A 20,413-nucleotide genomic window follows, 5' to 3' on the forward strand; every position below is an offset into this window, starting at 1 on the left:
GGAAAGAATTCGCAAATGAAAACGATAAAAAAAAAAAAAAAGAAGGGAAAAAGGGGTGCAACACGAGGACTTCCCAGGAGGTCACCCATCCTAGTACTACTCTCGCCCAAGCACGCTTAACTGCGGAGTTCTGATGGGATCCGGTGCATTAGTGCTGGTATGATCGCACCCGTTCATTCACCGTAACAATTTGTATACATGCGCATTGCCGACCAAAAAAAAACCCAGAGCATTCCAAAGCTCGTAAACTCGCAACCGAGACCCCTCTTTCGAGCCTTCTTCTTCCCAAATACTGTTTTTCACCCTCCCGGTATTGTCCCATTCCCAAAAGAGTCCGCCGTCTGTAAAAGCAAGGTGAACTCGCAACAAAAAAAAGACAAAATGTTTATGAAATCCGCGCAACACTTGGAATTCAAGAGGCCATCCATGCCAGGCACGCTTCCGCGGGGAGTTCCGACGGGTCCGGTGCAATTTCCGCTTACACGAACGCACCGATGCACGCCTCTTTCGAACAATTCGTTCGTATGCGCATCGACCCGCGTCAACGGGTCCTTACCTTCGAGTGCCCGTAAATTCGAGGTCGGGACCCGGTTGCGAGTTATATTTTTATAAATAAAATTACTTCCAAAGAGTATATTACTATAATCACCGAAATTCCTTTTGCTCAAGTGGAGCGGAAAGAATTCGCAAATGAAAACGATAAAAAAAAAAAAAAGAAGGGAAAAAGGGGTGCAACACGAGGACTTCCCAGGAGGTCACCCATCCTAGTACTACTCTCGCCCAAGCACGCTTAGCTGCGGAGTTCTGATGGGATCCGGTGCATTAGTGCTGGTATGATCGCACCCGTTCATTCACCGTAACAATTTGTATACATGCGCATTGCCGACCAAAAAAAAACCCAGAGCATTCCAAAGCTCGTAAACTCGCAACCGAGACCCCTCTTTCGAGCCTTCTTCTTCCCAAATACTGTTTTTCACCCTCCCGGTATTGTCCCATTCCCAAAAGAGTCTGCCGTCTGTAAAAGCAAGGTGAACTCGCAACAAAAAAAAGACAAAATGTTTATGAAATCCGCGCAACACTTGGAATTCAAGAGGCCATCCATGCCAGGCACGCTTCCGCGGGGAGTTCCGACGGGTCCGGTGCAATTTCCGCTTACACGAACGCACCGATGCACGCCTCTTTCGAACAATTCGTTCGTATGCGCATCGACCCGCGTCAACGGGTCCTTACCTTCGAGTGCCCGTAAATTCGAGGTCGGGACCCGGTTGCGAGTTATATTTTTATAAATAAAATTACTTCCAAAGAGTATATTACTATAATCACCGAAATTCCTTTTGCTCAAGTGGAGCGGAAAGAATTCGCAAATGAAAACGATAAAAAAAAAAAAAAAAGAAGGGAAAAAGGGGTGCAACACGAGGACTTCCCAGGAGGTCACCCATCCTAGTACTACTCTCGCCCAAGCACGCTTAACTGCGGAGTTCTGATGGGATCCGGTGCATTAGTGCTGGTATGATCGCACCCGTTCATTCACCGTAACAATTTGTATACATGCGCATTGCCGACCAAAAAAAAACCCAGAGCATTCCAAAGCTCGTAAACTCGCAACCGAGACCCCTCTTTCGAGCCTTCTTCTTCCCAAATACTGTTTTTCACCCTCCCGGTATTGTCCCATTCCCAAAAGAGTCCGCCGTCTGTAAAAGCAAGGTGAACTCGCAACAAAAAAAAGACAAAATGTTTATGAAATCCGCGCAACACTTGGAATTCAAGAGGCCATCCATGCCAGGCACGCTTCCGCGGGGAGTTCCGACGGGTCCGGTGCAATTTCCGCTTACACGAACGCACCGATGCACGCCTCTTTCGAACAATTCGTTCGTATGCGCATCGACCCGCGTCAACGGGTCCTTACCTTCGAGTGCCCGTAAATTCGAGGTCGGGACCCGGTTGCGAGTTATATTTTTATAAATAAAATTACTTCCAAAGAGTATATTACTATAATCACCGAAATTCCTTTTGCTCAAGTGGAGCGGAAAGAATTCGCAAATGAAAACGATAAAAAAAAAAAAAAGAAGGGAAAAAGGGGTGCAACACGAGGACTTCCCAGGAGGTCACCCATCCTAGTACTACTCTCGCCCAAGCACGCTTAGCTGCGGAGTTCTGATGGGATCCGGTGCATTAGTGCTGGTATGATCGCACCCGTTCATTCACCGTAACAATTTGTATACATGCGCATTGCCGACCAAAAAAAAACCCAGAGCATTCCAAAGCTCGTAAACTCGCAACCGAGACCCCTCTTTCGAGCCTTCTTCTTCCCAAATACTGTTTTTCACCCTCCCGGTATTGTCCCATTCCCAAAAGAGTCCGCCGTCTGTAAAAGCAAGGTGAACTCGCAACAAAAAAAAGACAAAATGTTTATGAAATCCGCGCAACACTTGGAAATCAAGAGGCCATCCATGCCAGGCACGCTTCCGCGGGGAGTTCCGACGGGTCCGGTGCAATTTCCGCTTACACGAACGCACCGATGCACGCCTCTTTCGAACAATTCGTTCGTATGCGCATCGACCCGCGTCAACGGGTCCTTACCTTCGAGTGCCCGTAAATTCGAGGTCGGGACCCGGTTGCGAGTTATATTTTTATAAATAAAATTACTTCCAAAGAGTATATTACTATAATCACCGAAATTCCTTTTGCTCAAGTGGAGCGGAAAGAATTCGCAAATGAAAACGATAAAAAAAAAAAAAAAGAAGGGAAAAAGGGGTGCAACACGAGGACTTCCCAGGAGGTCACCCATCCTAGTACTACTCTCGCCCAAGCACGCTTAGCTGCGGAGTTCTGATGGGATCCGGTGCATTAGTGCTGGTATGATCGCACCCGTTCATTCACCGTAACAATTTGTATACATGCGCATTGCCGACCAAAAAAAAACCCAGAGCATTCCAAAGCTCGTAAACTCGCAACCGAGACCCCTCTTTCGAGCCTTCTTCTTCCCAAATACTGTTTTTCACCCTCCCGGTATTGTCCCATTCCCAAAAGAGTCCGCCGTCTGTAAAAGCAAGGTGAACTCGCAACAAAAAAAAGACAAAATGTTTATGAAATCCGCGCAACACTTGGAAATCAAGAGGCCATCCATGCCAGGCACGCTTCCGCGGGGAGTTCCGACGGGTCCGGTGCAATTTCCGCTTACACGAACGCACCGATGCACGCCTCTTTCGAACAATTCGTTCGTATGCGCATCGACCCGCGTCAACGGGTCCTTACCTTCGAGTGCCCGTAAATTCGAGGTCGGGACCCGGTTGCGAGTTATATTTTTATAAATAAAATTACTTCCAAAGAGTATATTACTATAATCACCGAAATTCCTTTTGCTCAAGTGGAGCGGAAAGAATTCGCAAATGAAAACGATAAAAAAAAAAGAAGGGAAAAAGGGGTGCAACACGAGGACTTCCCAGGAGGTCACCCATCCTAGTACTACTCTCGCCCAAGCACGCTTAACTGCGGAGTTCTGATGGGATCCGGTGCATTAGTGCTGGTATGATCGCACCCGTTCATTCACCGTAACAATTTGTATACATGCGCATTGCCGACCAAAAAAAAACCCAGAGCATTCCAAAGCTCGTAAACTCGCAACCGAGACCCCTCTTTCGAGCCTTCTTCTTCCCAAATACTGTTTTTCACCCTCCCGGTATTGTCCCATTCCCAAAAGAGTCCGCCGTCTGTAAAAGCAAGGTGAACTCGCAACAAAAAAAAGACAAAATGTTTATGAAATCCGCGCAACACTTGGAATTCAAGAGGCCATCCATGCCAGGCACGCTTCCGCGGGGAGTTCCGACGGGTCCGGTGCAATTTCCGCTTACACGAACGCACCGATGCACGCCTCTTTCGAACAATTCGTTCGTATGCGCATCGACCCGCGTCAACGGGTCCTTACCTTCGAGTGCCCGTAAATTCGAGGTCGGGACCCGGTTGCGAGTTATATTTTTATAAATAAAATTACTTCCAAAGAGTATATTACTATAATCACCGAAATTCCTTTTGCTCAAGTGGAGCGGAAAGAATTCGCAAATGAAAACGATAAAAAAAAAAAAAAGAAGGGAAAAAGGGGTGCAACACGAGGACTTCCCAGGAGGTCACCCATCCTAGTACTACTCTCGCCCAAGCACGCTTAGCTGCGGAGTTCTGATGGGATCCGGTGCATTAGTGCTGGTATGATCGCACCCGTTCATTCACCGTAACAATTTGTATACATGCGCATTGCCGACCAAAAAAAAACCCAGAGCATTCCAAAGCTCGTAAACTCGCAACCGAGACCCCTCTTTCGAGCCTTCTTCTTCCCAAATACTGTTTTTCACCCTCCCGGTATTGTCCCATTCCCAAAAGAGTCCGCCGTCTGTAAAAGCAAGGTGAACTCGCAACAAAAAAAAGACAAAATGTTTATGAAATCCGCGCAACACTTGGAAATCAAGAGGCCATCCATGCCAGGCACGCTTCCGCGGGGAGTTCCGACGGGTCCGGTGCAATTTCCGCTTACACGAACGCACCGATGCACGCCTCTTTCGAACAATTCGTTCGTATGCGCATCGACCCGCGTCAACGGGTCCTTACCTTCGAGTGCCCGTAAATTCGAGGTCGGGACCCGGTTGCGAGTTATATTTTTATAAATAAAATTACTTCCAAAGAGTATATTACTATAATCACCGAAATTCCTTTTGCTCAAGTGGAGCGGAAAGAATTCGCAAATGAAAACGATAAAAAAAAAAAAAAGAAGGGAAAAAGGGGTGCAACACGAGGACTTCCCAGGAGGTCACCCATCCTAGTACTACTCTCGCCCAAGCACGCTTAGCTGCGGAGTTCTGATGGGATCCGGTGCATTAGTGCTGGTATGATCGCACCCGTTCATTCACCGTAACAATTTGTATACATGCGCATTGCCGACCAAAAAAAAACCCAGAGCATTCCAAAGCTCGTAAACTCGCAACCGAGACCCCTCTTTCGAGCCTTCTTCTTCCCAAATACTGTTTTTCACCCTCCCGGTATTGTCCCATTCCCAAAAGAGTCCGCCGTCTGTAAAAGCAAGGTGAACTCGCAACAAAAAAAAGACAAAATGTTTATGAAATCCGCGCAACACTTGGAAATCAAGAGGCCATCCATGCCAGGCACGCTTCCGCGGGGAGTTCCGACGGGTCCGGTGCAATTTCCGCTTACACGAACGCACCGATGCACGCCTCTTTCGAACAATTCGTTCGTATGCGCATCGACCCGCGTCAACGGGTCCTTACCTTCGAGTGCCCGTAAATTCGAGGTCGGGACCCGGTTGCGAGTTATATTTTTATAAATAAAATTACTTCCAAAGAGTATATTACTATAATCACCGAAATTCCTTTTGCTCAAGTGGAGCGGAAAGAATTCGCAAATGAAAACGATAAAAAAAAAAGAAGGGAAAAAGGGGTGCAACACGAGGACTTCCCAGGAGGTCACCCATCCTAGTACTACTCTCGCCCAAGCACGCTTAACTGCGGAGTTCTGATGGGATCCGGTGCATTAGTGCTGGTATGATCGCACCCGTTCATTCACAGTAACAATTTGTATACATGCGCATTGCCGACCAAAAAAAAACCCAGAGCATTCCAAAGCTCGTAAACTCGCAACCGAGACCCCTCTTTCGAGCCTTCTTCTTCCCAAATACTGTTTTTCACCCTCCCGGTATTGTCCCATTCCCAAAAGAGTCCGCCGTCTGTAAAAGCAAGGTGAACTCGCAACAAAAAAAAGACAAAATGTTTAAGAAATCCGCGCAACACTTGGAATTCAAGAGGCCATCCATGCCAGGCACGCTTCCGCGGGGAGTTCCGACGGGTCCGGTGCAATTTCCGCTTACACGAACGCACCGATGCACGCCTCTTTCGAACAATTCGTTCGTATGCGCATCGACCCGCGTCAACTGGTCCTTACCTTCGAGTGCCCGTAAATTCGAGGTCGGGACCCGGTTGCGAGTTATATTTTTATAAATAAAATTACTTCCAAAGAGTATATTACTATAATCACCGAAATTCCTTTTGCTCAAGTGGAGCGGAAAGAATTCGCAAATGAAAACGATAAAAAAAAAAAAAAGAAGGGAAAAAGGGGTGCAACACGAGGACTTCCCAGGAGGTCACCCATCCTAGTACTACTCTCGCCCAAGCACGCTTAACTGCGGAGTTCTGATGGGATCCGGTGCATTAGTGCTGGTATGATCGCACCCGTTCATTCACCGTAACAATTTGTATACATGCGCATTGCCGACCAAAAAAAAACCCAGAGCATTCCAAAGCTCGTAAACTCGCAACCGAGACCCCTCTTTCGAGCCTTCTTCTTCCCAAATACTGTTTTTCACCCTCCCGGTATTGTCCCATTCCCAAAAGAGTCCGCCGTCTGTAAAAGCAAGGTGAACTCGCAACAAAAAAAAGACAAAATGTTTATGAAATCCGCGCAACACTTGGAATTCAAGAGGCCATCCATGCCAGGCACGCTTCCGCGGGGAGTTCCGACGGGTCCGGTGCAATTTCCGCTTACACGAACGCACCGATGCACGCCTCTTTCGAACAATTCGTTCGTATGCGCATCGACCCGCGTCAACGGGTCCTTACCTTCGAGTGCCCGTAAATTCGAGGTCGGGACCCGGTTGCGAGTTATATTTTTATAAATAAAATTACTTCCAAAGAGTATATTACTATAATCACCGAAATTCCTTTTGCTCAAGTGGAGCGGAAAGAATTCGCAAATGAAAACGATAAAAAAAAAAAAAAAGAAGGGAAAAAGGGGTGCAACACGAGGACTTCCCAGGAGGTCACCCATCCTAGTACTACTCTCGCCCAAGCACGCTTAACTGCGGAGTTCTGATGGGATCCGGTGCATTAGTGCTGGTATGATCGCACCCGTTCATTCACCGTAACAATTTGTATACATGCGCATTGCCGACCAAAAAAAAACCCAGAGCATTCCAAAGCTCGTAAACTCGCAACCGAGACCCCTCTTTCGAGCCTTCTTCTTCCCAAATACTGTTTTTCACCCTCCCGGTATTGTCCCATTCCCAAAAGAGTCCGCCGTCTGTAAAAGCAAGGTGAACTCGCAACAAAAAAAAGACAAAATGTTTATGAAATCCGCGCAACACTTGGAATTCAAGAGGCCATCCATGCCAGGCACGCTTCCGCGGGGAGTTCCGACGGGTCCGGTGCAATTTCCGCTTACACGAACGCACCGATGCACGCCTCTTTCGAACAATTCGTTCGTATGCGCATCGACCCGCGTCAACGGGTCCTTACCTTCGAGTGCCCGTAAATTCGAGGTCGGGACCCGGTTGCGAGTTATATTTTTATAAATAAAATTACTTCCAAAGAGTATATTACTATAATCACCGAAATTCCTTTTGCTCAAGTGGAGCGGAAAGAATTCGCAAATGAAAACGATAAAAAAAAAAAAAAAGAAGGGAAAAAGGGGTGCAACACGAGGACTTCCCAGGAGGTCACCCATCCTAGTACTACTCTCGCCCAAGCACGCTTAACTGCGGAGTTCTGATGGGATCCGGTGCATTAGTGCTGGTATGATCGCACCCGTTCATTCACCGTAACAATTTGTATACATGCGCATTGCCGACCAAAAAAAAACCCAGAGCATTCCAAAGCTCGTAAACTCGCAACCGAGACCCCTCTTTCGAGCCTTCTTCTTCCCAAATACTGTTTTTCACCCTCCCGGTATTGTCCCATTCCCAAAAGAGTCCGCCGTCTGTAAAAGCAAGGTGAACTCGCAACAAAAAAAAGACAAAATGTTTATGAAATCCGCGCAACACTTGGAATTCAAGAGGCCATCCATGCCAGGCACGCTTCCGCGGGGAGTTCCGACGGGTCCGGTGCAATTTCCGCTTACACGAACGCACCGATGCACGCCTCTTTCGAACAATTCGTTCGTATGCGCATCGACCCGCGTCAACGGGTCCTTACCTTCGAGTGCCCGTAAATTCGAGGTCGGGACCCGGTTGCGAGTTATATTTTTATAAATAAAATTACTTCCAAAGAGTATATTACTATAATCACCGAAATTCCTTTTGCTCAAGTGGAGCGGAAAGAATTCGCAAATGAAAACGATAAAAAAAAAAAAAAAGAAGGGAAAAAGGGGTGCAACACGAGGACTTCCCAGGAGGTCACCCATCCTAGTACTACTCTCGCCCAAGCACGCTTAGCTGCGGAGTTCTGATGGGATCCGGTGCATTAGTGCTGGTATGATCGCACCCGTTCATTCACCGTAACAATTTGTATACATGCGCATTGCCGACCAAAAAAAAACCCAGAGCATTCCAAAGCTCGTAAACTCGCAACCGAGACCCCTCTTTCGAGCCTTCTTCTTCCCAAATACTGTTTTTCACCCTCCCGGTATTGTCCCATTCCCAAAAGAGTCCGCCGTCTGTAAAAGCAAGGTGAACTCGCAACAAAAAAAAGACAAAATGTTTATGAAATCCGCGCAACACTTGGAATTCAAGAGGCCATCCATGCCAGGCACGCTTCCGCGGGGAGTTCCGACGGGTCCGGTGCAATTTCCGCTTACACGAACGCACCGATGCACGCCTCTTTCGAACAATTCGTTCGTATGCGCATCGACCCGCGTCAACGGGTCCTTACCTTCGAGTGCCCGTAAATTCGAGGTCGGGACCCGGTTGCGAGTTATATTTTTATAAATAAAATTACTTCCAAAGAGTATATTACTATAATCACCGAAATTCCTTTTGCTCAAGTGGAGCGGAAAGAATTCGCAAATGAAAACGATAAAAAAAAAAAAAAGAAGGGAAAAAGGGGTGCAACACGAGGACTTCCCAGGAGGTCACCCATCCTAGTACTACTCTCGCCAAAGCACGCTTAACTGCGGAGTTCTGATGGGATCCGGTGCATTAGTGCTGGTATGATCGCACCCGTTCATTCACCGTAACAATTTGTATACATGCGCATTGCCGACCAAAAAAAAACCCAGAGCATTCCAAAGCTCGTAAACTCGCAACTGAGACCCCTCTTTCGAGCCTTCTTCTTCCCAAATACTGTTTTTCACCCTCCCGGTATTGTCCCATTCCCAAAAGAGTCCGCCGTCTGTAAAAGCAAGGTGAACTCGCAACAAAAAAAAGACAAAATGTTTATGAAATCCGCGCAACACTTGGAATTCAAGAGGCCATCCATGCCAGGCACGCTTCCGCGGGGAGTTCCGACGGGTCCGGTGCAATTTCCGCTTACACGAACGCACCGATGCACGCCTCTTTCGAACAATTCGTTCGTATGCGCATCGACCCGCGTCAACGGGTCCTTACCTTCGAGTGCCCGTAAATTCGAGGTCGGGACCCGGTTGCGAGTTATATTTTTATAAATAAAATTACTTCCAAAGAGTATATTACTATAATCACCGAAATTCCTTTTGCTCAAGTGGAGCGGAAAGAATTCGCAAATGAAAACGATAAAAAAAAAAAAAGAAGGGAAAAAGGGGTGCAACACGAGGACTTCCCAGGAGGTCACCCATCCTAGTACTACTCTCGCCCAAGCACGCTTAGCTGCGGAGTTCTGATGGGATCCGGTGCATTAGTGCTGGTATGATCGCACCCGTTCATTCACCGTAACAATTTGTATACATGCGCATTGCCGACCAAAAAAAAACCCAGAGCATTCCAAAGCTCGTAAACTCGCAACCGAGACCCCTCTTTCGAGCCTTCTTCTTCCCAAATACTGTTTTTCACCCTCCCGGTATTGTCCCATTCCCAAAAGAGTCCGCCGTCTGTAAAAGCAAGGTGAACTCGCAACAAAAAAAAGACAAAATGTTTATGAAATCCGCGCAACACTTGGAATTCAAGAGGCCATCCATGCCAGGCACGCTTCCGCGGGGAGTTCCGACGGGTCCGGTGCAATTTCCGCTTACACGAACGCACCGATGCACGCCTCTTTCGAACAATTCGTTCGTATGCGCATCGACCCGCGTCAACGGGTCCTTACCTTCGAGTGCCCGTAAATTCGAGGTCGGGACCCGGTTGCGAGTTATATTTTTATAAATAAAATTACTTCCAAAGAGTATATTACTATAATCACCGAAATTCCTTTTGCTCAAGTGGAGCGGAAAGAATTCGCAAATGAAAACGATAAAAAAAAAAAAAAAGAAGGGAAAAAGGGGTGCAACACGAGGACTTCCCAGGAGGTCACCCATCCTAGTACTACTCTCGCCCAAGCACGCTTAGCTGCGGAGTTCTGATGGGATCCGGTGCATTAGTGCTGGTATGATCGCACCCGTTCATTCACCGTAACAATTTGTATACATGCGCATTGCCGACCAAAAAAAAACCCAGAGCATTCCAAAGCTCGTAAACTCGCAACCGAGACCCCTCTTTCGAGCCTTCTTCTTCCCAAATACTGTTTTTCACCCTCCCGGTATTGTCCCATTCCCAAAAGAGTCCGCCGTCTGTAAAAGCAAGGTGAACTCGCAACAAAAAAAAGACAAAATGTTTATGAAATCCGCGCAACACTTGGAATTCAAGAGGCCATCCATGCCAGGCACGCTTCCGCGGGGAGTTCCGACGGGTCCGGTGCAATTTCCGCTTACACGAACGCACCGATGCACGCCTCTTTCGAACAATTCGTTCGTATGCGCATCGACCCGCGTCAACGGGTCCTTACCTTCGAGTGCCCGTAAATTCGAGGTCGGGACCCGGTTGCGAGTTATATTTTTATAAATAAAATTACTTCCAAAGAGTATATTACTATAATCACCGAAATTCCTTTTGCTCAAGTGGAGCGGAAAGAATTCGCAAATGAAAACGATAAAAAAAAAAAAAGAAGGGAAAAAGGGGTGCAACACGAGGACTTCCCAGGAGGTCACCCATCCTAGTACTACTCTCGCCCAAGCACGCTTAACTGCGGAGTTCTGATGGGATCCGGTGCATTAGTGCTGGTATGATCGCACCCGTTCATTCACCGTAACAATTTGTATACATGCGCATTGCCGACCAAAAAAAAACCCAGAGCATTCCAAAGCTCGTAAACTCGCAACCGAGACCCCTCTTTCGAGCCTTCTTCTTCCCAAATACTGTTTTTCACCCTCCCGGTATTGTCCCATTCCCAAAAGAGTCCGCCGTCTGTAAAAGCAAGGTGAACTCGCAACAAAAAAAAGACAAAATGTTTATGAAATCCGCGCAACACTTGGAATTCAAGAGGCCATCCATGCCAGGCACGCTTCCGCGGGGAGTTCCGACGGGTCCGGTGCAATTTCCGCTTACACGAACGCACCGATGCACGCCTCTTTCGAACAATTCGTTCGTATGCGCATCGACCCGCGTCAACGGGTCCTTACCTTCGAGTGCCCGTAAATTCGAGGTCGGGACCCGGTTGCGAGTTATATTTTTATAAATAAAATTACTTCCAAAGAGTATATTACTATAATCACCGAAATTCCTTTTGCTCAAGTGGAGCGGAAAGAATTCGCAAATGAAAACGATAAAAAAAAAAAAAAGAAGGGAAAAAGGGGTGCAACACGAGGACTTCCCAGGAGGTCACCCATCCTAGTACTACTCTCGCCCAAGCACGCTTAACTGCGGAGTTCTGATGGGATCCGGTGCATTAGTGCTGGTATGATCGCACCCGTTCATTCACCGTAACAATTTGTATACATGCGCATTGCCGACCAAAAAAAAACCCAGAGCATTCCAAAGCTCGTAAACTCGCAACCGAGACCCCTCTTTCGAGCCTTCTTCTTCCCAAATACTGTTTTTCACCCTCCCGGTATTGTCCCATTCCCAAAAGAGTCCGCCGTCTGTAAAAGCAAGGTGAACTCGCAACAAAAAAAAGACAAAATGTTTATGAAATCCGCGCAACACTTGGAATTCAAGAGGCCATCCATGCCAGGCACGCTTCCGCGGGGAGTTCCGACGGGTCCGGTGCAATTTCCGCTTACACGAACGCACCGATGCACGCCTCTTTCGAACAATTCGTTCGTATGCGCATCGACCCGCGTCAACGGGTCCTTACCTTCGAGTGCCCGTAAATTCGAGGTCGGGACCCGGTTGCGAGTTATATTTTTATAAATAAAATTACTTCCAAAGAGTATATTACTATAATCACCGAAATTCCTTTTGCTCAAGTGGAGCGGAAAGAATTCGCAAATGAAAACGATAAAAAAAAAAAAAAGAAGGGAAAAAGGGGTGCAACACGAGGACTTCCCAGGAGGTCACCCATCCTAGTACTACTCTCGCCCAAGCACGCTTAGCTGCGGAGTTCTGATGGGATCCGGTGCATTAGTGCTGGTATGATCGCACCCGTTCATTCACCGTAACAATTTGTATACATGCGCATTGCCGACCAAAAAAAAACCCAGAGCATTCCAAAGCTCGTAAACTCGCAACCGAGACCCCTCTTTCGAGCCTTCTTCTTCCCAAATACTGTTTTTCACCCTCCCGGTATTGTCCCATTCCCAAAAGAGTCCGCCGTCTGTAAAAGCAAGGTGAACTCGCAACAAAAAAAAGACAAAATGTTTATGAAATCCGCGCAACACTTGGAATTCAAGAGGCCATCCATGCCAGGCACGCTTCCGCGGGGAGTTCCGACGGGTCCGGTGCAATTTCCGCTTACACGAACGCACCGATGCACGCCTCTTTCGAACAATTCGTTCGTATGCGCATCGACCCGCGTCAACGGGTCCTTACCTTCGAGTGCCCGTAAATTCGAGGTCGGGACCCGGTTGCGAGTTATATTTTTATAAATAAAATTACTTCCAAAGAGTATATTACTATAATCACCGAAATTCCTTTTGCTCAAGTGGAGCGGAAAGAATTCGCAAATGAAAACGATAAAAAAAAAAAAAAGAAGGGAAAAAGGGGTGCAACACGAGGACTTCCCAGGAGGTCACCCATCCTAGTACTACTCTCGCCCAAGCACGCTTAGCTGCGGAGTTCTGATGGGATCCGGTGCATTAGTGCTGGTATGATCGCACCCGTTCATTCACCGTAACAATTTGTATACATGCGCATTGCCGACCAAAAAAAAACCCAGAGCATTCCAAAGCTCGTAAACTCGCAACCGAGACCCCTCTTTCGAGCCTTCTTCTTCCCAAATACTGTTTTTCACCCTCCCGGTATTGTCCCATTCCCAAAAGAGTCCGCCGTCTGTAAAAGCAAGGTGAACTCGCAACAAAAAAAAGACAAAATGTTTATGAAATCCGCGCAACACTTGGAATTCAAGAGGCCATCCATGCCAGGCACGCTTCCGCGGGGAGTTCCGACGGGTCCGGTGCAATTTCCGCTTACACGAACGCACCGATGCACGCCTCTTTCGAACAATTCGTTCGTATGCGCATCGACCCGCGTCAACGGGTCCTTACCTTCGAGTGCCCGTAAATTCGAGGTCGGGACCCGGTTGCGAGTTATATTTTTATAAATAAAATTACTTCCAAAGAGTATATTACTATAATCACCGAAATTCCTTTTGCTCAAGTGGAGCGGAAAGAATTCGCAAATGAAAACGATAAAAAAAAAAAAAAGAAGGGAAAAAGGGGTGCAACACGAGGACTTCCCAGGAGGTCACCCATCCTAGTACTACTCTCGCCCAAGCACGCTTAGCTGCGGAGTTCTGATGGGATCCGGTGCATTAGTGCTGGTATGATCGCACCCGTTCATTCACCGTAACAATTTGTATACATGCGCATTGCCGACCAAAAAAAAACCCAGAGCATTCCAAAGCTCGTAAACTCGCAACCGAGACCCCTCTTTCGAGCCTTCTTCTTCCCAAATACTGTTTTTCACCCTCCCGGTATTGTCCCATTCCCAAAAGAGTCCGCCGTCTGTAAAAGCAAGGTGAACTCGCAACAAAAAAAAGACAAAATGTTTATGAAATCCGCGCAACACTTGGAATTCAAGAGGCCATCCATGCCAGGCACGCTTCCGCGGGGAGTTCCGACGGGTCCGGTGCAATTTCCGCTTACACGAACGCACCGATGCACGCCTCTTTCGAACAATTCGTTCGTATGCGCATCGACCCGCGTCAACGGGTCCTTACCTTCGAGTGCCCGTAAATTCGAGGTCGGGACCCGGTTGCGAGTTATATTTTTATAAATAAAATTACTTCCAAAGAGTATATTACTATAATCACCGAAATTCCTTTTGCTCAAGTGGAGCGGAAAGAATTCGCAAATGAAAACGATAAAAAAAAAAAAAAGAAGGGAAAAAGGGGTGCAACACGAGGACTTCCCAGGAGGTCACCCATCCTAGTACTACTCTCGCCCAAGCACGCTTAGCTGCGGAGTTCTGATGGGATCCGGTGCATTAGTGCTGGTATGATCGCACCCGTTCATTCACCGTAACAATTTGTATACATGCGCATTGCCGACCAAAAAAAAACCCAGAGCATTCCAAAGCTCGTAAACTCGCAACCGAGACCCCTCTTTCGAGCCTTCTTCTTCCCAAATACTGTTTTTCACCCTCCCGGTATTGTCCCATTCCCAAAAGAGTCCGCCGTCTGTAAAAGCAAGGTGAACTCGCAACAAAAAAAAGACAAAATGTTTATGAAATCCGCGCAACACTTGGAATTCAAGAGGCCATCCATGCCAGGCACGCTTCCGCGGGGAGTTCCGACGGGTCCGGTGCAATTTCCGCTTACACGAACGCACCGATGCACGCCTCTTTCGAACAATTCGTTCGTATGCGCATCGACCCGCGTCAACGGGTCCTTACCTTCGAGTGCCCGTAAATTCGAGGTCGGGACCCGGTTGCGAGTTATATTTTTATAAATAAAATTACTTCCAAAGAGTATATTACTATAATCACCGAAATTCCTTTTGCTCAAGTGGAGCGGAAAGAATTCGCAAATGAAAACGATAAAAAAAAAAAAAAGAAGGGAAAAAGGGGTGCAACACGAGGACTTCCCAGGAGGTCACCCATCCTAGTACTACTCTCGCCCAAGCACGCTTAGCTGCGGAGTTCTGATGGGATCCGGTGCATTAGTGCTGGTATGATCGCACCCGTTCATTCACCGTAACAATTTGTATACATGCGCATTGCCGACCAAAAAAAAACCCAGAGCATTCCAAAGCTCGTAAACTCGCAACCGAGACCCCTCTTTCGAGCCTTCTTCTTCCCAAATACTGTTTTTCACCCTCCCGGTATTGTCCCATTCCCAAAAGAGTCCGCCGTCTGTAAAAGCAAGGTGAACTCGCAACAAAAAAAAGACAAAATGTTTATGAAATCCGCGCAACACTTGGAATTCAAGAGGCCATCCATGCCAGGCACGCTTCCGCGGGGAGTTCCGACGGGTCCGGTGCAATTTCCGCTTACACGAACGCACCGATGCACGCCTCTTTCGAACAATTCGTTCGTATGCGCATCGACCCGCGTCAACGGGTCCTTACCTTCGAGTGCCCGTAAATTCGAGGTCGGGACCCGGTTGCGAGTTATATTTTTATAAATAAAATTACTTCCAAAGAGTATATTACTATAATCACCGAAATTCCTTTTGCTCAAGTGGAGCGGAAAGAATTCGCAAATGAAAACGATAAAAAAAAAAAAAAGAAGGGAAAAAGGGGTGCAACACGAGGACTTCCCAGGAGGTCACCCATCCTAGTACTACTCTCGCCCAAGCACGCTTAGCTGCGGAGTTCTGATGGGATCCGGTGCATTAGTGCTGGTATGATCGCACCCGTTCATTCACCGTAACAATTTGTATACATGCGCATTGCCGACCAAAAAAAAACCCAGAGCATTCCAAAGCTCGTAAACTCGCAACCGAGACCCCTCTTTCGAGCCTTCTTCTTCCCAAATACTGTTTTTCACCCTCCCGGTATTGTCCCATTCCCAAAAGAGTCCGCCGTCTGTAAAAGCAAGGTGAACTCGCAACAAAAAAAAGACAAAATGTTTATGAAATCCGCGCAACACTTGGAATTCAAGAGGCCATCCATGCCAGGCACGCTTCCGCGGGGAGTTCCGACGGGTCCGGTGCAATTTCCGCTTACACGAACGCACCGATGCACGCCTCTTTCGAACAATTCGTTCGTATGCGCATCGACCCGCGTCAACGGGTCCTTACCTTCGAGTGCCCGTAAATTCGAGGTCGGGACCCGGTTGCGAGTTATATTTTTATAAATAAAATTACTTCCAAAGAGTATATTACTATAATCACCGAAATTCCTTTTGCTCAAGTGGAGCGGAAAGAATTCGCAAATGAAAACGATAAAAAAAAAAAAAAGAAGGGAAAAAGGGGTGCAACACGAGGACTTCCCAGGAGGTCACCCATCCTAGTACTACTCTCGCCCAAGCACGCTTAGCTGCGGAGTTCTGATGGGATCCGGTGCATTAGTGCTGGTATGATCGCACCCGTTCATTCACCGTAACAATTTGTATACATGCGCATTGCCGACCAAAAAAAAACCCAGAGCATTCCAAAGCTCGTAAACTCGCAACCGAGACCCCTCTTTCGAGCCTTCTTCTTCCCAAATACTGTTTTTCACCCTCCCGGTATTGTCCCATTCCCAAAAGAGTCCGCCGTCTGTAAAAGCAAGGTGAACTCGCAACAAAAAAAAGACAAAATGTTTATGAAATCCGCGCAACACTTGGAAATCAAGAGGCCATCCATGCCAGGCACGCTTCCGCGGGGAGTTCCGACGGGTCCGGTGCAATTTCCGCTTACACGAACGCACCGATGCACGCCTCTTTCGAACAATTCGTTCGTATGCGCATCGACCCGCGTCAACGGGTCCTTACCTTCGAGTGCCCGTAAATTCGAGGTCGGGACCCGGTTGCGAGTTATATTTTTATAAATAAAATTACTTCCAAAGAGTATATTACTATAATCACCGAAATTCCTTTTGCTCAAGTGGAGCGGAAAGAATTCGCAAATGAAAACGATAAAAAAAAAAAAAAAGAAGGGAAAAAGGGGTGCAACACGAGGACTTCCCAGGAGGTCACCCATCCTAGTACTACTCTCGCCCAAGCACGCTTAGCTGCGGAGTTCTGATGGGATCCGGTGCATTAGTGCTGGTATGATCGCACCCGTTCATTCACCGTAACAATTTGTATACATGCGCATTGCCGACCAAAAAAAAACCCAGAGCATTCCAAAGCTCGTAAACTCGCAACCGAGACCCCTCTTTCGAGCCTTCTTCTTCCCAAATACTGTTTTTCACCCTCCCGGTATTGTCCCATTCCCAAAAGAGTCCGCCGTCTGTAAAAGCAAGGTGAACTCGCAACAAAAAAAAGACAAAATGTTTATGAAATCCGCGCAACACTTGGAAATCAAGAGGCCATCCATGCCAGGCACGCTTCCGCGGGGAGTTCCGACGGGTCCGGTGCAATTTCCGCTTACACGAACGCACCGATGCACGCCTCTTTCGAACAATTCGTTCGTATGCGCATCGACCCGCGTCAACGGGTCCTTACCTTCGAGTGCCCGTAAATTCGAGGTCGAGACCCGGTTGCGAGTTATATTTTTATAAATAAAATTACTTCCAAAGAGTATAATACTATAATCACCGAAATGCCTTTTGCTCAAGTGGAGCGGAAACAATTCGCAAATGAAAACGATAAAAAAAAAAAAGAAGGGAAAAAGGGGTGCAACACGAGGACTTCCCAGGAGGTCACCCATCCTAGTACTACTCTCGCTCAAGCACGCTTAACTGCGGAGTTCTGATGGGATCCGGTGCATTAGTGCTGGTATGATCGCACCCGTTCATTCACCGTAACAATTTGTATACATGCGCATTGCCGACCAAAAAAAAACCCAGAGCATTCCAAAGCTCGTAAACTCGCAACCGAGACCCCTCTTTCGAGCCTTCTTCTTCCCAAATACTGTTTTTCACCCTCCCGGTATTGTCCCATTCCCAAAAGAGTCCGCCGTCTGTAAAAGCAAGGTGAACTCGCAACAAAAAAAAGACAAAATGTTTATGAAATCCGCGCAACACTTGGAAATCAAGAGGCCATCCATGCCAGGCACGCTTCCGCGGGGAGTTCCGACGGGTCCGGTGCAATTTCCGCTTACACGAACGCACCGATGCACGCCTCTTTCGAACAATTCGTTCGTATGCGCATCGACCCGCGTCAACGGGTCCTTACCTTCGAGTGCCCGTAAATTCGAGGTCGAGACCCGGTTGCGAGTTATATTTTTATAAATAAAATTACTTCCAAAGAGTATAATACTATAATCACCGAAATGCCTTTTGCTCAAGTGGAGCGGAAAGAATTCGCAAATGAAAACGATAAAAAAAAAAAAGAAGGGAAAAAGGGGTGCAACACGAGGACTTCCCAGGAGGTCACCCATCCTAGTACTACTCTCGCTCAAGCACGCTTAACTGCGGAGTTCTGATGGGATCCGGTGCATTAGTGCTGGTATGATCGCACCCGTTCATTCACCGTAACAATTTGTATACATGCGCATTGCCGACCAAAAAAAAACCCAGAGCATTCCAAAGCTCGTAAACTCGCAACCGAGACCCCTCTTTCGAGCCTTCTTCTTCCCAAATACTGTTTTTCACCCTCCCGGTATTGTCCCATTCCCAAAAGAGTCCGCCGTCTGTAAAAGCAAGGTGAACTCGCAACAAAAAAAAGACAAAATGTTTATGAAATCCGCGCAACACTTGGAAATCAAGAGGCCATCCATGCCAGGCACGCTTCCGCGGGGAGTTCCGACGGGTCCGGTGCAATTTCCGCTTACACGAACGCACCGATGCACGCCTCTTTCGAACAATTCGTTCGTATGCGCATCGACCCGCGTCAACGGGTCCTTACCTTCGAGTGCCCGTAAATTCGAGGTCGGGACCCGGTTGCGAGTTATATTTTTATAAATAAAATTACTTCCAAAGAGTATATTACTATAATCACCGAAATGCCTTTTGCTCAAGTGGAGCGGAAAGAATTCGCAAATGAAAACGATAAAAAAAAAAAAAGAAGGGAAAAAGGGGTGCAACACGAGGACTTCGCAGGAGGCCACCCATCCTAGTACTACTCTCGCCCAAGCACGCTTAACTGCGGAGTTCTGATGGGATCCGGTGCATTAGTGCTGGTATGATCGCACCCGTTCATTCACCGTAACAATTTGTATACATGCGCATTGCCGACCAAAAAAAAACCCAGAGCATTCCAAAGCTCGTAAACTCGCAACCGAGACCCCTCTTTCGAGCCTTCTTCTTCCCAAATACTGTTTTTCACCCTCCCGGTATTGTCCCATTCCCAAAAGAGTCCGCCGTCTGTAAAAGCAAGGTGAACTCGCAACAAAAAAAAGACAAAATGTTTATGAAATCCGCGCAACACTTGGAAATCAAGAGGCCATCCATGCCAGGCACGCTTCCGCGGGGAGTTCCGACGGGTCCGGTGCAATTTCCGCTTACACGAACGCACCGATGCACGCCTCTTTCGAACAATTCGTTCGTATGCGCATCGACCCGCGTCAACGGGTCCTTACCTTCGAGTGCCCGTAAATTCGAGGTCGGGACCCGGTTGCGAGTTATATTTTTATAAATAAAATTACTTCCAAAGAGTATAATACTATAATCACCGAAATTCCTTTTGCTCAAGTGGAGCGGAAAGAATTCGCAAATGAAAACGATAAAAAAAAAAAAAAGAAGGGAAAAAGGGGTGCAACACGAGGACTTCCCAGGAGGTCACCCATCCTAGTACTACTCTCGCCCAAGCACGCTTAACTGCGGAGTTCTGATGGGATCCGGTGCATTAGTGCTGGTATGATCGCACCCGTTCATTCACCGTAACAATTTGTATACATGCGCATTGCCGACCAAAAAAAAACCCAGAGCATTCCAAAGCTCGTAAACTCGCAACCGAGACCCCTCTTTCGAGCCTTCTTCTTCCCAAATACTGTTTTTCACCCTCCCGGTATTGTCCCATTCCCAAAAGAGTCCGCCGTCTGTAAAAGCAAGGTGAACTCGCAACAAAAAAAAAGACAAAATGTTTATGAAATCCGCGCAACACTTGGAAATCAAGAGGCCATCCATGCCAGGCACGCTTCCGCGGGGAGTTCCGACGGGTCCGGTGCAATTTCCGCTTACACGAACGCACCGATGCACGCCTCTTTCGAACAATTCGTTCGTATGCGCATCGACCCGCGTCAACGGGTCCTTACCTTCGAGTGCCCGTAAATTCGAGGTCGGGACCCGGTTGCGAGTTATATTTTTATAAATAAAATTACTTCCAAAGAGTATAATACTATAATCACCGAAATGCCTTTTGCTCAAGTGGAGCGGAAAGAATTCGCAAATGAAAACGATAAAAAAAAAAAAGAAGGGAAAAAGGGGTGCAACACGAGGACTTCCCAGGAGGTCACCCATCCTAGTACTACTCTCGCTCAAGCACGCTTAACTGCGGAGTTCTGATGGGATCCGGTGCATTAGTGCTGGTATGATCGCACCCGTTCATTCACCGTAACAATTTGTATACATG

The 20,413-nt window shown here is 47.4% G+C and overlaps 31 non-coding genes across 31 annotated transcripts; all 31 read right to left on the bottom strand.

Annotated features, from left to right (window-relative positions):
* Window positions 1–52: 52 nt before the first annotated feature.
* LOC130816854 (5S ribosomal RNA) lies at window positions 53–171 on the bottom strand. Its single transcript, XR_009043388.1, has one exon. It is a non-coding gene; the product is annotated as a 5S ribosomal RNA (ribosomal RNA).
* A 555-nt stretch (window positions 172–726) lies between these two features.
* LOC130816311 (5S ribosomal RNA) lies at window positions 727–845 on the bottom strand. Its single transcript, XR_009042852.1, has one exon. It is a non-coding gene; the product is annotated as a 5S ribosomal RNA (ribosomal RNA).
* Window positions 846–1,402: 557 nt separating this feature from the next.
* On the bottom strand, window positions 1,403–1,521 carry LOC130816855 (5S ribosomal RNA). Its single transcript, XR_009043389.1, has one exon. It is a non-coding gene; the product is annotated as a 5S ribosomal RNA (ribosomal RNA).
* A 555-nt stretch (window positions 1,522–2,076) lies between these two features.
* Window positions 2,077–2,195, bottom strand: LOC130816312 (5S ribosomal RNA). The gene has a single exon (XR_009042853.1). It is a non-coding gene; the product is annotated as a 5S ribosomal RNA (ribosomal RNA).
* Window positions 2,196–2,751: 556 nt separating this feature from the next.
* Window positions 2,752–2,870, bottom strand: LOC130816313 (5S ribosomal RNA). The gene has a single exon (XR_009042854.1). It is a non-coding gene; the product is annotated as a 5S ribosomal RNA (ribosomal RNA).
* Window positions 2,871–3,421: 551 nt separating this feature from the next.
* On the bottom strand, window positions 3,422–3,540 carry LOC130816856 (5S ribosomal RNA). Its single transcript, XR_009043390.1, has one exon. It is a non-coding gene; the product is annotated as a 5S ribosomal RNA (ribosomal RNA).
* Window positions 3,541–4,095: 555 nt separating this feature from the next.
* On the bottom strand, window positions 4,096–4,214 carry LOC130816314 (5S ribosomal RNA). The gene has a single exon (XR_009042855.1). It is a non-coding gene; the product is annotated as a 5S ribosomal RNA (ribosomal RNA).
* Window positions 4,215–4,769: 555 nt separating this feature from the next.
* Window positions 4,770–4,888, bottom strand: LOC130816315 (5S ribosomal RNA). The gene has a single exon (XR_009042856.1). It is a non-coding gene; the product is annotated as a 5S ribosomal RNA (ribosomal RNA).
* A 551-nt stretch (window positions 4,889–5,439) lies between these two features.
* LOC130816857 (5S ribosomal RNA) lies at window positions 5,440–5,558 on the bottom strand. Its single transcript, XR_009043391.1, has one exon. It is a non-coding gene; the product is annotated as a 5S ribosomal RNA (ribosomal RNA).
* Window positions 5,559–6,113: 555 nt separating this feature from the next.
* On the bottom strand, window positions 6,114–6,232 carry LOC130816858 (5S ribosomal RNA). Its single transcript, XR_009043392.1, has one exon. It is a non-coding gene; the product is annotated as a 5S ribosomal RNA (ribosomal RNA).
* A 556-nt stretch (window positions 6,233–6,788) lies between these two features.
* On the bottom strand, window positions 6,789–6,907 carry LOC130816859 (5S ribosomal RNA). Its single transcript, XR_009043393.1, has one exon. It is a non-coding gene; the product is annotated as a 5S ribosomal RNA (ribosomal RNA).
* Window positions 6,908–7,463: 556 nt separating this feature from the next.
* LOC130816860 (5S ribosomal RNA) lies at window positions 7,464–7,582 on the bottom strand. The gene has a single exon (XR_009043394.1). It is a non-coding gene; the product is annotated as a 5S ribosomal RNA (ribosomal RNA).
* A 556-nt stretch (window positions 7,583–8,138) lies between these two features.
* On the bottom strand, window positions 8,139–8,257 carry LOC130816316 (5S ribosomal RNA). The gene has a single exon (XR_009042857.1). It is a non-coding gene; the product is annotated as a 5S ribosomal RNA (ribosomal RNA).
* Window positions 8,258–8,812: 555 nt separating this feature from the next.
* On the bottom strand, window positions 8,813–8,931 carry LOC130816550 (5S ribosomal RNA). The gene has a single exon (XR_009043078.1). It is a non-coding gene; the product is annotated as a 5S ribosomal RNA (ribosomal RNA).
* A 554-nt stretch (window positions 8,932–9,485) lies between these two features.
* Window positions 9,486–9,604, bottom strand: LOC130816317 (5S ribosomal RNA). Its single transcript, XR_009042858.1, has one exon. It is a non-coding gene; the product is annotated as a 5S ribosomal RNA (ribosomal RNA).
* Window positions 9,605–10,160: 556 nt separating this feature from the next.
* Window positions 10,161–10,279, bottom strand: LOC130816318 (5S ribosomal RNA). Its single transcript, XR_009042859.1, has one exon. It is a non-coding gene; the product is annotated as a 5S ribosomal RNA (ribosomal RNA).
* Window positions 10,280–10,833: 554 nt separating this feature from the next.
* On the bottom strand, window positions 10,834–10,952 carry LOC130816861 (5S ribosomal RNA). The gene has a single exon (XR_009043395.1). It is a non-coding gene; the product is annotated as a 5S ribosomal RNA (ribosomal RNA).
* A 555-nt stretch (window positions 10,953–11,507) lies between these two features.
* LOC130816862 (5S ribosomal RNA) lies at window positions 11,508–11,626 on the bottom strand. The gene has a single exon (XR_009043396.1). It is a non-coding gene; the product is annotated as a 5S ribosomal RNA (ribosomal RNA).
* A 555-nt stretch (window positions 11,627–12,181) lies between these two features.
* On the bottom strand, window positions 12,182–12,300 carry LOC130816319 (5S ribosomal RNA). The gene has a single exon (XR_009042860.1). It is a non-coding gene; the product is annotated as a 5S ribosomal RNA (ribosomal RNA).
* A 555-nt stretch (window positions 12,301–12,855) lies between these two features.
* Window positions 12,856–12,974, bottom strand: LOC130816320 (5S ribosomal RNA). Its single transcript, XR_009042861.1, has one exon. It is a non-coding gene; the product is annotated as a 5S ribosomal RNA (ribosomal RNA).
* A 555-nt stretch (window positions 12,975–13,529) lies between these two features.
* LOC130816322 (5S ribosomal RNA) lies at window positions 13,530–13,648 on the bottom strand. Its single transcript, XR_009042863.1, has one exon. It is a non-coding gene; the product is annotated as a 5S ribosomal RNA (ribosomal RNA).
* A 555-nt stretch (window positions 13,649–14,203) lies between these two features.
* On the bottom strand, window positions 14,204–14,322 carry LOC130816323 (5S ribosomal RNA). The gene has a single exon (XR_009042864.1). It is a non-coding gene; the product is annotated as a 5S ribosomal RNA (ribosomal RNA).
* A 555-nt stretch (window positions 14,323–14,877) lies between these two features.
* Window positions 14,878–14,996, bottom strand: LOC130816324 (5S ribosomal RNA). Its single transcript, XR_009042865.1, has one exon. It is a non-coding gene; the product is annotated as a 5S ribosomal RNA (ribosomal RNA).
* Window positions 14,997–15,551: 555 nt separating this feature from the next.
* LOC130816325 (5S ribosomal RNA) lies at window positions 15,552–15,670 on the bottom strand. The gene has a single exon (XR_009042866.1). It is a non-coding gene; the product is annotated as a 5S ribosomal RNA (ribosomal RNA).
* Window positions 15,671–16,225: 555 nt separating this feature from the next.
* LOC130816326 (5S ribosomal RNA) lies at window positions 16,226–16,344 on the bottom strand. The gene has a single exon (XR_009042867.1). It is a non-coding gene; the product is annotated as a 5S ribosomal RNA (ribosomal RNA).
* A 556-nt stretch (window positions 16,345–16,900) lies between these two features.
* LOC130816327 (5S ribosomal RNA) lies at window positions 16,901–17,019 on the bottom strand. Its single transcript, XR_009042868.1, has one exon. It is a non-coding gene; the product is annotated as a 5S ribosomal RNA (ribosomal RNA).
* A 553-nt stretch (window positions 17,020–17,572) lies between these two features.
* Window positions 17,573–17,691, bottom strand: LOC130816529 (5S ribosomal RNA). The gene has a single exon (XR_009043057.1). It is a non-coding gene; the product is annotated as a 5S ribosomal RNA (ribosomal RNA).
* A 553-nt stretch (window positions 17,692–18,244) lies between these two features.
* LOC130816530 (5S ribosomal RNA) lies at window positions 18,245–18,363 on the bottom strand. Its single transcript, XR_009043058.1, has one exon. It is a non-coding gene; the product is annotated as a 5S ribosomal RNA (ribosomal RNA).
* Window positions 18,364–18,917: 554 nt separating this feature from the next.
* LOC130816537 (5S ribosomal RNA) lies at window positions 18,918–19,036 on the bottom strand. The gene has a single exon (XR_009043066.1). It is a non-coding gene; the product is annotated as a 5S ribosomal RNA (ribosomal RNA).
* Window positions 19,037–19,591: 555 nt separating this feature from the next.
* On the bottom strand, window positions 19,592–19,710 carry LOC130816863 (5S ribosomal RNA). The gene has a single exon (XR_009043397.1). It is a non-coding gene; the product is annotated as a 5S ribosomal RNA (ribosomal RNA).
* A 554-nt stretch (window positions 19,711–20,264) lies between these two features.
* Window positions 20,265–20,383, bottom strand: LOC130816531 (5S ribosomal RNA). Its single transcript, XR_009043059.1, has one exon. It is a non-coding gene; the product is annotated as a 5S ribosomal RNA (ribosomal RNA).
* Window positions 20,384–20,413: the final 30 nt, after the last annotated feature.

Source organism: Amaranthus tricolor, chromosome 6 (assembly GCF_026212465.1).
Source record: "Amaranthus tricolor cultivar Red isolate AtriRed21 chromosome 6, ASM2621246v1, whole genome shotgun sequence".
Lineage (NCBI taxonomy): Eukaryota > Viridiplantae > Streptophyta > Magnoliopsida > Caryophyllales > Amaranthaceae > Amaranthus > Amaranthus tricolor.